We start from the raw sequence: 16,919 nt of genomic DNA, 5'->3' as shown, positions 1-16,919 counted from the left end.
TCATATTGAATGGGTCTAGGTGGTGGCTTCATTTCGCACAATTTCCCTTTCAAATGATCAACAATCCTAGTGTTAATTGTCCCATATTTAGGAAAAGGGGAGCCCGATCATGCCAGAGGGAGAGAGAGACCAGAACCACCAGTCTTCCATGCGGCTTCTACACAGCCGACGTGCTGCAATCAGCCAGTGCGCCAGGAGGCGCTTAATGAAAACCCCGGGCTCCCGCAAGCCCAGTCGTGCCAGAGGGGGAGAGAGACCACAACCCTCAGTCTTTCTTGTGGCTTCTACGCCGCTGATGTGTTGCAATCAGCCAGTGTGCCAGGAGGCACTTAAGAACAATTCTAGGCTCCCGCAGCACAGGAACCTGATCATGCCAGAGGGGGAGAGAGAGACCACAAGCACCATTCTTCCTTGCAGCTTCTACACCGCTGATGTGCCGCAATCAGCCAGTGTGCCAGGAGGCGCTTAAGAACAACTCAGGGCTCCCACAGCGCGGGATGCGCACGGGCGTGCCCGGGACGTGCCTAGACAAAGCCGGGGCCAAGGGCTGGCCCATTAACACCTGTCAGAGCCTGGAGGAGGCTGGTCTGGGCCACCCCTCTTGGTATGGCATCGCAATACTGAGCGAGGAGAACGAGCATTCAGCGCCATCCAGGTACCCACATTTTGTTGTACTTATAGTACCAATGCACAGGGCATATAATTTAGCTAAATCGGGAGAGTGTAATAAGATGGGCAAACGGAAGGCAAAGAGAAGCCCAAATGGAGCCCCTAAGCAAGTAAAGATGCCAACAGCGAGCGCTGCAGCAAACTGTGTGGCAGATGATATTGATACTCTAATTGAAGAGTTAGAGAGCTTCCTAAGTGATCAGAACAAGCCACCTCTAGTGGGCTTTAAAATGGCAGACATTTTTTCGAAATGTAAATCTAGAAAAAAGATCCCATGTACTGAACCAATAACTAAGGGCACAGCAATATGTCAAGTGTACTCTTGTAATACAATCCGCCAAAAACAACAGGAGCCTAGCCTGGCGGATCCACCTTTAATTCTTGAGAGCACCAATACCATGGTGGAGAGAGTGGCAGTCCTGAATATAGTATGCTCTAACCGATTTGACCCTCTTGCCATTAAAGATGTAATGGCCCCCGACATCTACAATAAAATTACTACAGGCATTCAAGCAGACTCTATTGCGACCGAGATCAAGCATGGAAGACTGAATGCCCAGACAGTTGAAAATATCAATGCTCTCCACCTTCAACTGAGAGAACTTAAATCTAACATCAAGGAACTAAAAGCAGAAGTACTTCACAGATCAGCTCAATAGTGTGCATTCTAGTACAACATGGGGAGCAGGGCGGGGGATGGCTATATGCATACGCACAGCCAAAGCAAAGTTGGGGAGATCGGAGGGGAGGAAAATAGGAGCATGGGTCTCATTATGTATCCCAGAGTGCCAAACCACCAGCATAGTATGGCAACTAACTTTACTCCTCAGCCGTGCCATCAAGCCCCTCCACCCTTGCATCCCATCCAAGGGAATACACTTGAGCAGCCCACTATCCACCGTATTCCACACAAAGGGGGATGGCACCAGGGTGGAGTCTACGGTTATGGGGGAGCAATGCGTAAGGAGGGACCATTAGAAGTATTACTGGAAGAATCAAATGGTGTAAGAGCAACTCCATCTGCAAAGGCTTTGCCAAGGGAACATAGTTTCAAACCCCCACATGAATAGATGTTGTTATAACGCATGCAATACATCACATGCCATTACAACACAGTTGTTACAACTACTGTGTTGTTTCATCGCATACGATTATATCGCAAGTCGTTACAACGACTTGCAGTAGGGGGCGCACTGGACTGTAGAATAGTAAAATGTTCTATTCCTACTCCAGTTTGTGCAACACCAGGGAAGGTGTTGGATTGTAAATCCAACACCTTCTGCCCCCTACAGCAATTCGTAGTAACGACTTGTGATGTAATCGTATGCAATGTAACGAGGTTGTTGTAATGACCACGTTGTAATGGCATGCGATGTATTGCATGCAAACTAAACGATGTCTCCCCCCACATAGGAAATCAGGGTATTACGATGGAAAAGGTAGGCTTCCGAGGGATGGAAGCCTGGGCAGGAACCTCGGATTCTCTAAAGATGTTAGCAATAGAGTGTTTATGATAGATGTACCCAAATTGACAAATGATCTAGGTGAATAAAGGGACGCCCTGGTCAATAAAGTTATGATAAGACAGGTGAGGCAATGCCGCTCAATCATAAGATCAGACATACGAAACGCTAAGCGCTGTTCCACAAGCAAAGATTCAGATCATATTATATTGGATCCTGCTGATAGTGATTTGGTAAATGGATTAGTAACTTGGACCAGCACACACTGCCTCCTAACAGATCACTGATTCCTTTTAAGCTCTGCCCCCCCAAGTAAAGTCCCACACATTGATCAAAAGCAGGTAGGACCCCCACATAATACTACCAATATTAATGATCAGGCCAAGATTCAAGCAGTTTTTATGAAACATTTTACTTGACAAGCACAGGGGCTGTTTGCTCGTAGCGCTATATCAATCTCAATACATGAAGGCAACTATCATCTCATTATAAAGGAGCCAACAGGCATCAGTACGACCAGTGTTGAGATGGGGAGTCTGACTCACCCATTCACCTGACATCTAAAGAGGTGAGGGAACATCAACCAAATAATGAGCATAATAAGAAACAGAGGCTGTTGTCTTGGAATCTTGCAGGTTTTAGGACTAAGATTGTTTGCGTAGACTGGGGGAGACTGATAGATAGTTATGATATCTGCCTCTTCCAGGGACAAAGGCAGTTGACAAAATTCAGAGAGTGGGATTCACTAATCACAGCATAGAAGCAACACCATCAAAAACGGGCCGCCAGGTAGGTGGGTTAATAATTTGGACCAAAATCAATATGGGGATTTCTATTAAAAAAACTTGAATTAAATAGCTCTAACCTACAGGCCCTGATTATTAAAGACATCAGCAACAATAGGTCCATTATATTAGTGAACATTAATAATAGGTTTGCTCCCCAACATTATGATTCACCAACAATCATACACCTAGATAACGTTCTTGAGAAGGAAAGGGCATCCCACTACATAGCTATAGCGGGGGACCTCAATATAACCTTCGAGCCCCTCAAAGTAACCAAAACATTACTGAAGAAGAGGATGCAGAACTAGGCATTCCATCTCAGAGACACAGGAAGCTAGCCAAGAATGTGAAAGCAGCTCTTCAAGTTGCTTCTCTCACTTCCAAACATGGGTTGAGGGCTGTTAATGGTCGTTCCACCTCTGATCATAGCTTATACCATACGTATAAGAGGGTGAACTGCAAAACCAGAAGAGACTACTTTTTGATTGATGTACAACTATGGTCAAGCCTAGCTGACATGTGGGTAATAGAGAGACATGATAGCGATCATAACGCTCTTTCTCTGGAATTAATAGAAGTATTTGGTCCTCACCAAATCCCCTTGAAATCTAAACCATCCAACCGCATTGTCACTAGCAATAACAAAAAGAGGGTTAAATGGCCACAAATTGAGAACAGTGTTGAGACCCTGGCACAAATCTACACCATAGTTGTTGACTCCCTGGTGACCTTAGGCACCAAAATATTGGAAAAGCTAGTCACTGTAGATACATTTAAAACCCATTAAATAACATCAATATATTCTTCTATAAAAATTATAGTGGAAAGAAAATGGACAGGAACAAAACAAACAAGTGGTTTGATGAAAATGCAAACTAGCACAGCAATCATTGATGGGAGCACTTATAGCCACAAAAAGGTAGGTTTACAAAGATGCACAACATGAGGCACATAGAAACTGGCACACAGGGCTGTGACAAGGCCTATTAGTTGCGGATCAAACAAAAATTATCAAAGAATTCTGGCACCTGATCTCGAAAGGGACAAGAAGCTTAGTCATAGAGTAAAACTTTCTTATCCTCTCACAGACATGGGAAGCTCACTTCTCAAATCTGTATGCAGGACCGATGGATAGTGGTGTAGCAACCAGAGAGCCTCTAAAATGTGTGAGTAGATACAGACTATCTCACTTTCACTGTAGATGAAACCTTGGAGGCAATTACAACCATGTAGTGGGGGTAAGCACCAGGCCTAGACCAAATTCCGGGGGATCTCTACCTCTCTGAGCCCCAACTATGGAAAGTGATTTTAAATTGTACAGTCAATGCCATACCAAAAGGGGCAGAAATACCAGATTCATGGCTGGGCACTGAAGTTGTCCCCATACACAAAAAGGGAGACAAAATAGATCCGGTAAATTATAGGCCTATCAGCCTTATTGATATTACCCAGAAAATATTCTGCTGGCAACTGCTGGAGAGGATCCATGACTGGACGAGGGAAGGGAATTTACTATCACCCTTGCAGGCAGGGTTCAGAGGGAAGACAAGCACTATAGATCAGTTGCTTCGCTTCCTTCTGATCTTGTGGAAATATGTGACAATTAAGAAAAGCACCTTATATGTTGTATTTGTAGATCTTTAGGCCACTTTTGACTTAGTCCCACAGGAAAAACGCTGGCCACCCCTCACCAAAGTAGGGATTTCAAAAAACCTTTTGCAGATTATTTATTTATTTATTACTTTATTTCGGCCAATTTGGCCATAAAAGTCACATACATACATAGAAAATCAAGCTGTAAACATGGCAGCAATTTAAGAAAATGGTACATGGAGAAAGAATAGCTTTTACAATTCATTTCATTTCAATTTTAAAAATATATAAAAATATTAAAAATGTAAGAGTTATGTAAACATATACACCTTTCCAACTCAGAGTACCTGTCCTTGTTTCTTACGGGTTATGTAGGCAGAGTATAGGAATTTACTTATGCTAAATACAATGTACTGGGTTGAGTTACTTCTCATGATCCTAAAAGCTATTGCGCAGGACCTAGTTCCCAAGAGGTTGCACATTGGTTTTAGCCATTTCTTTCTAGCATTCATGTAGGCGCTACAAACAAAAAACATGTGAACCTCATTCTCAGAACAGACATTGGAACACATAGGGCAACACCCCGTTTTAACATTCAATTCTCCCAGTCTTTTTTGTGCCCATCTTTCGGTGTTGTAATTAAGCATAAGTATCCCGTATCTGAACTTTAAGTAAAGGGTTTTTGCAATGGGTGGCTCTATCTCGTCCAGGAATGGTTCAAAACGGAACTCATCCTTAAATGACAGAAAGACCTGGACTGCGGAGCCAACACTACTTCCATCCACTAAATTTCCGCTCATGTGGATCCAAAAAGCTCGCTTAACTATTAGTTTGGAAGAGGTGGACATTTTGTCGGGAGTCTCCCACATTGAATATAAGCCCAGGAGTGTAAACCATTTTTTAATATGCACTAGCCATTGGATGGAATTAAAGGAATCAAGAGTCATCAATTCATGTAGACCATTTCTGTATTCTATCAGTTCCGGGGTGGACCAGAGCCTAACCCAGAATATTAATGGTCTTAGGATAGCTAGGTGGTCTGTTCTCCTAAAGTTCAGGTCAAGTTGGAGAGGTAAAAGAGGTGTACTATTAGGGACCCTTACAGAAGCACGCATGAATTTGTTGTCCAGATTTTGAAAACTATTCTTGGCCCATGTGCCCCATATCTCTGCTCCATATAGCACAGCAGATTGTATTTTAAATTTAAAAAGTTCTAAAACCGGGGTTACACTTTTGCTCGTGCTAGTATTCATTTTGCATAAAATTGGCTTGACATTTTGGGCATATGTTATCTTGCTTTTCTCGATTTGGGCTTTCCAACTTAGTTTGGAATCGAGCACAACACCCAAATAGGAAAAGTTTTCCACAATACCCAATTTTTGGCTATTCAGGGTCAGGAACCCTCTATCTGGCATACTGGGATTTAATGACATGCATTTTGTTTTGTCAGCATTAATTTCCAAGCCCTTTGTCTGGCAATAGCAACTGAAGGAATTAAGGAGTGCCTGGAGGCCCTTTTTTGTTTGAGATATAAGTATTGTGTCATCTGCGAAGAGCAACGCAGGCACCCTTTCACCATTGAGCTGCGGCGAATCATTAACACAAACATTCAAATATTCGGGGACATCATTAATAAACAGAGAAAACAAGGTAGGGGCCAGGACACATCCCTGGCGAACCCCGCGTTCAATAGGAATATTGCGTGTCAACTCGCCATTAGGGCCCCACCTGATGTTTGCAAAGTTGTCAGCATGCAGCTCAACTATTTGGGCTAGGAGGCATCCCGGTAGACCTATTTCTCTTAAAGTTTTCCAAAGTAGACTGCGTGGGACAAGATCGAATGCAGCCCTCAGGTCAACGAAGGCAACATACAGGTGACCTTTTTTAATGTGCACATACTTCCAAATCAAACAACAAAATCGAAAAATGTGGTCAATAGTGCTGGTCCTACTCCTAAAACCAGCTTGGAATTTGGAAATTATGTTCAAATTTTCCAGCCAGTCATTAATCCTGAATAGCAAGTGTTTAGCATATAATTTTTGGAGCGTGTCCATCAGACTAATGGGTCTGTAGTTAGAGGGTATCAGTCTATCCCCCTTTTTAAATATTAACACAACCTCCGCTGCACGCCAACTATCAGGAAAGTTGCAGTTTGATGATAAAGCATTAAACAGGCGGTTCACATATGGGGCCCAGACGTCAACTTCGTGTTTGTAAAGATCCCCCGGTATTTTATCCGGGCCAGGGGCTTTGGTGTTTTTAAGTTCGTTGATCGCCCTTACTGTCTCATCCAGTGTAAAGTTGAGGGGTTCAATAAGGGGGGGTTCAATAAGGGGGGGGCACCATAAGCTCCCTTTACTGTCGCCATCGTATTGTTTATAAAGATTTGTAAAGTGAGTTACCCAGGTCATCTCATCCAGGAATACATCTTTCACAGCTCTCCCAGCGTGCCCCCCATTAGCCACCAGCCTCCAGAAGCCAACATTATCATTAACTTTTGCAGCAGCTAACATTTCAGCCCAAATTGATTCCTCCCATAGTTTTTTGGATGTTTTTAGTATACGTTTGTATTCCACCCTTGCAAGTTTAACTTCTTCTTTTGCCTTGTTTTTAATGGCAAGCAATAAGTTTCTTTTAGCAATCCTGCACGAGTGGTCATACCATAACTTTCCGTTATTGGCCACTCTTATGTTTTGTTGCTTTTTTCTCGGCATTTTTGATAGATACGTTTTTAGTTCTGAAAAGAAAACTTTGTGAAGATCAACGAAATGATCAAAATGTTCAGGTAAGAAGGCATGGTCAACTATATGTGCAAACATTTGCTCAAAAAGAGAGTACACCAACGCTAAGGCCTTACCATCCGCCAGAACACGTGGCCATCTTACTGCACGTCTGTTGTTGTTTGTGTGGACGTCCTCACACATGCTTACATGGATATTCTCAGTTGATGTTGTGATGGTGTCACTAACCATATTCATGTTGATGTAAAGTTCCAAAGGATAGTGATCGCTTTCCCCCCTACTTATTACTTTCAGATCAATCAAAAAGTGCCAGATGCTAAGAGAAACAAGTACAAAATCTAGATTGCTTTTAGCTTTAGAGAAGGTTGGTTGTTTTTGCAAGTCCGATGGGAGACGGCCATTGCCTGCTCTAAGGCCGTGATCTGCGGTGAGTCTTAGTAATTGGCTGGCCAATGTGGAGTATTTAACAGATTTTGTGGTATCAAGCTGGGGGATATTATACGCTTGGTCCTCATCTTCGAACACATCAGAGATGCCCGGAACAGGTTCGTAATTACAGTTTAGGTCTTTGCAGATTATTGTTAAACTCCACACAAACAATTATGTCCAGTTTAGATGGGGGAGTGAGGGTGAGTTAACAAACCAGATTAGAGTTAGCCATGGAGTGAGGCAAGGGTACATCCTCCCACCAACCATTTTTACGCTCTACATAAATGGTCTGATTGAACAACTAACAGATTGTAGGGGTGATTCCCCAAGATTGCAGGGCAAGAGGTGCCTGCACTACTTTTTGCAGATGACACCTTGCTCATTTCCAGGTCCCCGATGGGGCTTCAAAATTTAGTGGACCAGTTTGGGAGGGGCTGTGATGATGATCCAGCGCGAGACCGGGGCAAAAGAGCAAAATTATATATACACTTATCCTCCCTGCGTCGCAGACCCGTCGTCACACTAACTCACTCACACACGCACTGATTGGTGGGGCCCATAACACCAACACTCACATGTCTCCATTCACGAATCTGCACACAGGAGGGATAAATAATTCAAGCTCTGGACATGTGGAGAGTACCTTATAACCTATATGGAAGAAAAAGTTATTTTACAGAATATACATTAGCACTCGTCACCTATAGATTCCTAATCCTAAACATCAAGGCACTCCACCACTTGGTCGACGGACCAATTAGTTGGATTGGTTGATGGTGATTTTAGAACCAGCTAAAATACATTTAAGACTCAGAATCCTTACTCTCTTCATTGAATAACCACAAACTCGTAATTTCTGTTAATCAATATTTGTTTATCTAAATATTATTTTCAATTAGCTTCAACATTTATGATTAATCAAAGTTTAGAAATGTAGTCAATTAATGCAGATCGCAGGACATTCATATTTACATATTCTTGCTATCTGGATTTTCTCTAATTCATTTGCCTCTGCATAACCGAACTAAGCCGGAAATTATCCAAATAAAGCAGGCCAAAGCTCAAAGTCCAAAGTTCTTTGCCTAGCACGTTACAGTCCCAAAGTTCTCCAAAGGACCAGAAATCGCGCAAGCATCTCTCATCGCCTGTGGGGTCAAAGATGGTGTGCAGTCATCGAAACCGACGAATGCCAGGCCCCTCCCTATTCTACTACTCTATTTATAATAAATTTCAGGATAACATGAAACAATTTTAGGCGACGAAGAGCTGTGATTGGCTGATTGGAAAACGTCTGATTTTTATTCTATTAGGTTCTCATGGAATTTCCTAGTTCATTTCCATAACTTATATTCCCCTTATGCAACAATGTTTAAGGTTTGCATGCATGTTCCAATTGTTCATTTAGACCAGTTTTTACTGACTGAAGTTTGGCAGTCCACCAAGATCCTATCCTTGACCAGGGACATGGTGAGCTGTAGTCGTCAGGAAGTTCACGGAGCCATCCGAGTCTGCGCAGTAGACATCACACCCACGAGACGATGGACACTTCTGAACTCCATTTTGTACGCCAAATTTAGGTAGGCCTGTATGTCAACTTAAGTGAAACAAACACAAAAGAATAATTAATACAAAGAAATGAATATTCTAATGTTAATCCCTAACTAATCCCTTTATGTATTAGTATTTTCCTAGCATATAGCGACATTTAAAGCAATAATATTTACCTTTACGGTCCTCCACGAGAATGCAAACGTCACAAAAGCAACATAAATCATGCAATTTCCTATTGCCACATGTACTAATATTAATATGCATACAGATTTTAGTTATTAGAGTTATTTTGCCATGCAAATAGCAGTTTCCCCCTTGTAATTGGTGTATGCAAATGGTTGATTTAGTTTCACACTGCACTCAGTCAGTAAAATTATAATTTGTAGATTATATAGTTAGTGTTCTCATGCAAAATAGAGGAGGTATACAAAATGTTGCTCTACCTGCTCCATCAATGAACACAAATTAGAAATGAATACCTTAAAAACAAAATTCATAGTTTTCAACCAACATAATTACTTCAATTGATGCATAAAATTGGGTTCAACTGCACTAGAGGAGGTGAGACAATTTGATTATTTGGGGGTGAGGCTCACTAACACACTTTCATGGTCATCACAATTACTAAAAAGTCAGCTCTCGATACAACACGTGAGAACCGCTCTAGTTAAAAAGCTAAGAAAGTCAACTTACAGACTGGTGACCCCAGTGATTCAAGTATATCAAGCGAAAGGAATAGGAGCCACACTTTATGGTGCGGAGTTACGGGGACACGTTAACGTAGTCCTCTTTGAAAAAATCAAAAATAAATTCACGATATCAGTGTTGGAGCTTCCCCGAAATGCACCACTCACACCAATGTGCTTAGATTTGGGCATGAAGAGTGTTGCTCATGCGATTGCCCTCTGGCCCTTAACTTTTTGGATGCACATTTGGGTGAATGACTCACCACTGTCCATAAAAGAATGACTCCAAGACGTACTATCATTAGACACCAGAGGGTCTGTCCAGTGGTTCAGCTATATTAAGCTATGGTTGGTCAAACTGGGCATGAGCGATCTATGGCTAAACCCTGGTACCAACAAAAAAAGGTCTGTAATTCTCCTCAAAAAGAGATATTGGAGCTATGTGGAGGACAGTTGGCTAAGCAGGAGAAGTGCAGGGGAATTGACATGCAGGATCCTCACTATTAAAGATAAAATGCAGCAAGAAGACTTCTTGAATTGAATAGAACCACCCTTTGCAAAAACAATATACCTAAAATCTAGGGATGGTATCCTTCAAATCAACAGTTTTTGCAGTAACTGGAATGGTGTTGATATTTCACCAAGTTGCCTAGCATGTGAGGTCGCACTTGAAACAGAAGTACACTTCCTAGTTTTCTGTCCTATGTACAAACAGACTAGAAGAAACTGGCTAATTCCAATCTCTCATATTCTGGCAGCTAACCGTTTAATGTCAGAATTCTGAAAAAGTGATAGCACAGAATATCTCGTCTTTGGATTGTCCATATATCTGCTTCACGCATGGACAACAAGGAGTAGGACACTGAAAAATGTGAACACCGAATGATCATGTTGTTAGGTGTAAACCGTGTAGGGTAGATGAATCAAGTGCATGGATATGTATCCTTCCTGGGATTATAATTAATGGGAACCGTGGTACGTAATGATGTCGACACTATGTTAACTATACTAAGCACACCAGTTTTGCAAACTTATATTTGCTTATGAAATGGCTATCGACCACTGAGAATGCCTCCTAACACGACAATAGGATTTTATCTCCTAGTTGTTCAAAAGGAAGTATTGATATTTGAACAAATGATAATAGTTTTCATAATAGTTGATGACAAGTTTAACTGTTGATTCTATTGTTCACATCGTAATTTTAGCGCAATTTTGTTGCAGATGTTTTAATGGTATTAGCACTAAACACTTTACTAAATACTAACATACGCATTGTTGTCAATGGAATGTCATCACATGGTCCTCGGATGTATCCCCAATCGAACAGTTACTGGGAGATGACAATGCAAACTGTGATTAAGAAACATGTGCCATATACCTTCTGTTTAACAGTATTATATTATTAGGAGAATTTGATGAGAGTACTATTACTCTCCTTTTAAATGTATTGTATATTAATGTGCTTTTATGATTTTTATGATAAAATCAAATAAAGATACCTATCTATCTATTCAGGAAAACTCAAGGCGCAGTAATCCTACTCCATTGAAGAAGTCAAAGACGTGCTTAAACCATGCTCAGTAGTCATAATGTATGCAGGCATACCCTCAGGAGAAGCCTCTTCACCTTTGCTTACTGGAATAGTCACATCCCCTCTCACGAAATTCTCAAAATCTTTAAAACATTTCATAATGACAGGTGAAGAATAAACAGCAAGATTAAACTAAATGTTATGATTTTGTTCTACATACATCAATTTTCTGTTGAACCAATTGCTTTCCAGTTATTATTTTCACAGTTCTTGACAACAAATCCAAATACAGTATTCACTTTTAGAGATTCAATCACAGTGCGGCACTACAACGTCACCAACCAATCACAGCATAAAAACACACTAACCAACCAGATTACTAAGCCTAGGCGTGAAATTCTGCTCCCCTCATGGTGTTTGCGGAGTTTGCAGAGTTTTTTCCACTCTGCGCTCTGCGTAGCGTGCAGAGTTCTAAAAAACTCCGCAACCCAGAGCAGAGTTTTTTCCTTGCTCGCGCTCACCAACGTTAAGTTGGTGAGCATGAGTGAGGAAAATCTCACTGTAGACCAACTCCCGGCAAAATTTCTCAACGCAGGCGGTTGTAGATGGCCCCAACCGCATGGGTTGAGAAACCTTCCGTTCCTGTTGAGGAAGCTGCAGCTCCAGTAAAATATCTACTCCAGTGACAGAAAGAAGTAGAACCCTCTTGAGCTCCACATGGTGCCATTCGCACTGATTTTCTAGCGCAGGACAAACACCAGGTGCCAAAAATCAGTGCAAACGGCATGACCTAACGCACTACACCGCTTGCGGAACTTTGCATAGCGCAGCAGAGTTCTTTGGTCACTTTGCTGAGTTCTGCAAAGCAGAACTCAGCGAACTTCACCTAGGCTTACAGATAACCTCACCCATAATGGCTTGACCATAAGTTACCATTAAAATGGTGACTACTACTGCTGCAGTGACCAGCATAGCACAAGTACCTGTTAATAGTGCTCAGTCTGTAACCAGGGTAGTCGCAAGTGCTCCTCCAGCTTTGGAGACAAGTACTAAGACTTAATTAGTTGCTGGGGGTACACCCACTTCAGGACTTGGCCCGATTTCCAAGAACTCATAGTTAGTTGCCTGGAAGCCACCACTAACAGTACAAGCACTAATAGATGGAGGAATATACCAGCCTGGTTTGACAAAACAGCAGGACCCAGTAAGGCAGACAGTACAGGAACATCTGAGAGAACAGAGGTTGAAAAAGAGAAGCCGTTAAACATCTCTCAACTGAAAGTTGAACTAGAGGAAATAATAAGGGGATGTTTGGAGTTTGAGCACCTAGAACAATATCAAAGGAAAAATGAATGTACTTGTGCAAAGAGGCTACGAGAAGGGCAGCCTTAGTTCATGACAAATTAACTGAACTAGCTCAAAAATATGAAAAGGATCTTGTAAAAAATGTGCATTTACACAGAAGCTATGAGGTTCGACTTGATGACCTAGCTTTCAAGAATATGTGGATTACAGCTTTGTGTTTGCATATTATCTAATTGGTTAAGTGCATTCGGAAGTGGAGTGAGACTGAAAAATTGGAAACCAAATGGGCTAAGAAATATGACAAGAAAAAGGGAATCAGCTAATACAGGGATGCCAGATGAGGAAACTGACAGAGAAGTGACAGTTTACCCACTTAGAGAAATAGCAGGAGGAATGTATATACATGTTACTTGGAGTCGAGTTGATTTGGCAGCATTCACAAACAATTTTCCCAAATTGAGAGACAAGTCAGTGCAGTGATATGCTCAAGTGAAAAGGTTCATAAAGATTTCAAAGGTGTTGTGGACTGATTGAATACGTTTTTTGACATTGTGGTGCCTGCTGATTTATGGGCTGAATGTAAGACTGCGGTTCAGTGGCCGAGAGAGGATCCAGCGGGAGTGGCTGGGACAAATGCACCATTCCCCTAGGGGGATGAAGAAATATGAGGCAGTTATTACCTTTTTGAAAGGCAGAGTACTCAAGAAAGATATGGATTGGCTCACATTTAAAAGAACCAAACAGGAGCCAAATTAGACTGCACATGAGTATTATGAGAGATTGTTTCAGGGTTTCAGCAGCACCGTTGACATGAATATCCTGAGGAGAAGGAGATAAGGAATTGTGTATCCCAGTTTGTTTTAAGGTGAAGCCAGAGATCTGTTCGGTCATAACACAAAGAGTGATCTGTTGGTAAAATAAAACCCTAGATGAAATTCTGAGATACGTAAAATACTGCAGCAATCAGTTAGACATGAAGGAGAAAAGGAGAAAAGAGAAATTCATGTTAGCACAAATGAAGTTCAGAAAGTCTTTCGGAGCCCATCTTTTGTAGGGAATCAAGTAAACATGCAAGGGGTTGCTCTGCCATGGCCTTGTTTTCAGGCAAATCATGTAGTAATGAATATATCCCTGGGTACAGGTGGAGGTGTTCCTGTGGGTTCAGGATCTGGATCATATATAGCTGCCATGAAAAAGATTATAGCTTTTCACATCTTTCATAGAGCTGGACAATGGAAGAGGGAATGTTGAAATAATCCTGATAATGCTGGAGGAAATGTACACATGTTGCAAGATATGCTAGCTCAAAATGTGCCCACACAGCAAATGGGGCCTGGCTCCAATGATGCCTGTTGAATCTGCACAAATGGGGAATCCTTGGTTTAATCTCAATCAAATGCCAAAATTGAATGTTAATCAAATTCAGAATGCAATGACACAATTCCAGAATCCAAACCAGAATACATCACAACAATTCCCATTATTTGAAACTGATGGTTCTGGTTCAGAAAATTCTCAATGATGGTGCCAGAGAGGGGAAAAAGATTACGTACTTTGTGCAGTCTTAAAAGTAGACCAGAGTTTCCATATGTAGATGCAGAAGCCCATGGCGACCCTGTATCATTTCTTATTTGTACCAGTGCTATCAAATCCACATTTAGAACAATAGAGGTTCCAGACTTACCTCTCTCAGGGACAACTACCCAAGTGGTAGGAGTAGCAAATAAACAAATTAAACATCCAGTTTCTGAAAAGTTTCCAGTAAAAATAGGCTAATTTAAAGAAAAGCACCAATTTGTTGTGATTTGAGTCCTGTCAACCTTTTAGGAAGGGATTTGTTCTGCAAGTTAAATTGCATTATCTATTGTACGTCGAATGGTACGGTGTTACAGAAAAATTATCAGAATGTAGATTTAAAATGATCAAACAACAGGTTGAGATAGGAATATTCCCTTAGCTAACTATTGATGAAATACCTGAAGATTTGAGAGAAACAGTGAATGTAGGGGCCCGTGATTTTACAAGGAAAGACATCATACTTATTAAAGGTGTAGAACCAGTCGAAATCACTGTGAAACCAAATGCCTCATATGCAAGGACAATCTTTGCCCTGTTGTCCTGTGGTATTGAATCCAGCTACCATATTGTTTCACATCCACATCCCATATACTGCAGTGGTTTACAATTATCGAATTGTTCCAGACTTTCTTCTCAGTGCCATTGTGTAAGGAAAGCCAATTTTTCTTGTCCTTTTTATTCCAGCAGAAGGTATTAGCATGGTGTCGTGTTCAACAAGGGTATACAGAGAGTCCATCTATTTTCAATCACATTTTTAAAAGAAATCTAGAAACCCTGTAGATGCCCTGTAGGTCAACCCTTTTGCAATACATCTGTTTATGGCATCAGAAATACAAGATACATGAAAACATGACATCATTGCACTCTTGAACCACTTGACTTAGAACTGTCGCAAAGTGTCTCCAGGGAAACTGCAGTATTATCAAAAAAAGGTTCAAATTCTGGGACACATTATTGTGAAAGGAGCTAGGAAAGTGTCACCAGAGACAGTGGAAGCAATTTTGTAGTTGAATCCACCTGGAACTCAGATAAAAAACAGAATACTTCTGGGAATGGTTTGCTACTGTAGACAGTGGATACCAAACTTTTCCTTGGTGGCCAAGCCTCTACTGAGACAGACACACAGAGATGTGCCTGATATGATTCCAGAGGACAATGAATGTACAAGAGTGTTCCTAGAGTTAAAATAGAAATTGTGTTGTGCCCCAGCACTAGGAATACCAGATTATACAAATGAAATCACATTGTTTTAAAGCAATAGAGATGGGTGCGCTCTCTTGGTTTTGACACAAACACATGGTGAATCTCGAAAGCTTTTTGCCTATTTTTCAACCACACTTGACACTGTAGAGACAGGACTTCCCATTTGCCTTAAAGCACTGGTGGTAGCTGTAAGTACTAGTTTGGAAAAGAGCAAGAACATAGTGATGGGATACCCATTAACTGTCATAATCCCACACTCTGTGAAACTACTGTTAACGACAACAAAGACACAATATATGACACATAATAGGATTACACAATATTCGCAAAATATAATCTCTTCTGACAATATTGTTTTGAAACGATGTACAGTGCTGAACCCTTCAATGTTGTTACCTGTAAATGATGATGATAATTGTGATGAAAGTGAGTACGATTGTCCAGATGTCATGGAATTGTGCACCAAACCCTGTCCTGACATCAAGGGCAAACCCCTGATTAAAAATGATCATGTATTATTCCTAGATGGCTCATTATGAGCGGAAATGATGGCACACACAGAGCAGCATATGCCGTGTGCACCATAAATGAAGTGATCAAAGTCTCATGGCTTCAAAAAAGAATTGTGCCCAAGTTGCTGAATTGATTTCTCATTACTAGAGCCTGCAGTTTCACTGCTAAAATGAGAGTCACCATATTCACAGACAGCCACTATGGGTTTGGTGTCATCCATGATTTTGGATAATTGTAAACTATGTTAAGGACCTGTTAGATGTTCTGCAATTACCAGGAAATACTGATGTGGTGAAGTGGTTAGTACATCAATGTTCTTTTAATGGAAATTTCACATGTGAGTCTGAGGAAGACAGTTCTTATGCAGTGTTGATGCAAGTTACCTACACTTGATATGAATTGAAACGAGTGCAGGAAAATGTGTTAGAGGCAGAATAAAATGGTTGGGTAAAAGCAGGATGAGAGAAAAATGCAAATGACATCTGGATGTCAGCAGATGGGAGACCTATCTTACCGGATAGCTTGTTGTTTCCAATGACACAATACTACCATGGATACACACATTTAGGGAGAGACGTAATGGTGAGACTTTTCAGGCAGACTTGTAACAGCCCCAGATCCAGAATGTTGGCAGAAATGATTTGCCATCAGTGTGGAACCTGTCAACAGTTAAACGTAGGGAAATTAATACATGTCACTCTAACACACCTGGGGAGGTCAGGTGGTCCATTCAACTGGATGCAGATGGATTTTATCTAGATACCTATATATAATGGGCTGAGATATATCCTGGTGATTGTGTGAATCTTCTCAAGATGGATGTAAGCCTACCCAACTAGAAGAAGCATCTGTCTCACTGTGGCTAA

The sequence above is a fragment of the Triturus cristatus genome, chromosome 3_1 (genome assembly GCF_964204655.1).
Source record: "Triturus cristatus chromosome 3_1, aTriCri1.1, whole genome shotgun sequence".
Lineage (NCBI taxonomy): Eukaryota > Metazoa > Chordata > Amphibia > Caudata > Salamandridae > Triturus > Triturus cristatus.
The sequence above is the reverse complement of the archived record's forward strand: the minus strand, read 5'-3'. Positions refer to the sequence as shown.